The sequence below is a fragment of the Eptesicus fuscus genome, chromosome 3 (genome assembly GCF_027574615.1).
Source record: "Eptesicus fuscus isolate TK198812 chromosome 3, DD_ASM_mEF_20220401, whole genome shotgun sequence".
Taxonomy (NCBI): Eukaryota; Metazoa; Chordata; class Mammalia; order Chiroptera; family Vespertilionidae; genus Eptesicus; species Eptesicus fuscus.
The window spans coordinates 70,609,071-70,610,615 of NC_072475.1; positions in this window are offsets into that span (position 1 = coordinate 70,609,071).

Sequence of the window (1,545 nt, forward strand, 5' to 3'; positions counted from 1 at the left end):
TTCCTGGGTAGAGTAATCTTGGTTGTAGGTTCTTGCTGTTCATCACTTTGAATATTTCTTGCCACTCCCTTCTGGCCTGCATAGTTTCTGTTAAGAAATCAGCTGACAGTCGTATGGGTGCTCCCTTGTAGGTAACTAACTGTTTTTCTCTTGCTGCTTTCAAGATTCTCTCTCTGTCTTTTGCTCTTGGCATTTTAATTATGATGTGTCCTAGTGTGGTCCTCTTTGGATTCCTCTTGTTTGGGGTTCTCTGTGCTTCCTGGACTTGTAAGTCTATTTCTTTCACCAGGTAGGAAAAGTTTTATGTCATTATTTCTTCTAATAGGTTTTCAATATTTTGCTCTCTCTCTTCTTCTGGCACCCCCATAATTCGGATGTTGGTACACATGAAGTTGTCCCATAGGGCTCCTTACACTATCTTCATATTTTTGGATTCTTTTTTCTTTTTGTTTTTCTGGTTGGGTGTTTTTCACTTCCTCATATTTCAAATCTTTGGTTTGATTCTTGGGGTACTCTAGTCTACTGTTGAATTTCTCTATATTATTCTTTATTTCAGACAGTGTATGCTTAAATTTTGACTGGTCCTTTTCCATTTTTTTTTGGCATTCTCATTAATATCCATGAAGGTCTCACTAAGTTTCTCAGAGGTTTCTAGAAGATTCTTGAGTAACCTTATAACTGTGGTTTTGAACTCTATATCCAGTAGTTTGCTTTCCTCCATTTCTTTCATTTGTGACATGTTTCCTTGTCTCCACATTTTGGCTGCTTCCTTGTGTTGATGGAGTGGCTTTATGTGGTAGGTGACATATAGGGCCCAGTGGCTTAGCCTCCCCAATCACCTGAAGTAGACACTCTTGGTGCACCCCTTTGTGAGCTGGGTGCACAGTCTTGTTGTAGTTAAGCCTTGATTGCTATTGGTGCACTGGGAGGAATTGACCTCCAGGCCAATTGGCTGTGAGGACCCACTGTGTCTATAATGGAAGAACTGCTATGCTGGAGACACCCTTATGGGGAAGGACTTGCTTCAGTGGGGCTTTGATGCTCACTGAGTCTGCCTCTTGAGTGTGTCACTTATGAATGTGAGCAGTTGAAATCTGATATCATCTCACACTGACCACTAGGTACACTGGCTCCTGGATCTCCAAGGAAGTGCAAGTCAGCTACTGCCTGAGGCTACCCAGCAGGAGCTACAGGGAGATCTGCAGATTTCTCCTCTTTGTTTGGGGTTTGGAAGTTTTGGCGCTGTCTGGCCCAGCTGCAGTTTGTTAGGTTAAGCTGCGAAAGGGCAGGCCATTCATATGCAAAAGCTGCTGTGCACAGTTTGGGTGGGTTTGTAAATTGGGTGGGGCAGGGTCTAGGGAACCACCAGGGTGTAGCAAACAGTGATGGCTGCCAGTCAGCCGTCTCTGTGTCTCTGTGTCTCAGCATAGTAAACAATGATTCCTGCGAGCACCTCTGCAAGAAAGCCACCCCACTTTCGGACCTGATGCCAGACAGTCCAGCTTCTCCCCGTAGGAGTCTGGATCCCCAGAGTCTCACCGGAAA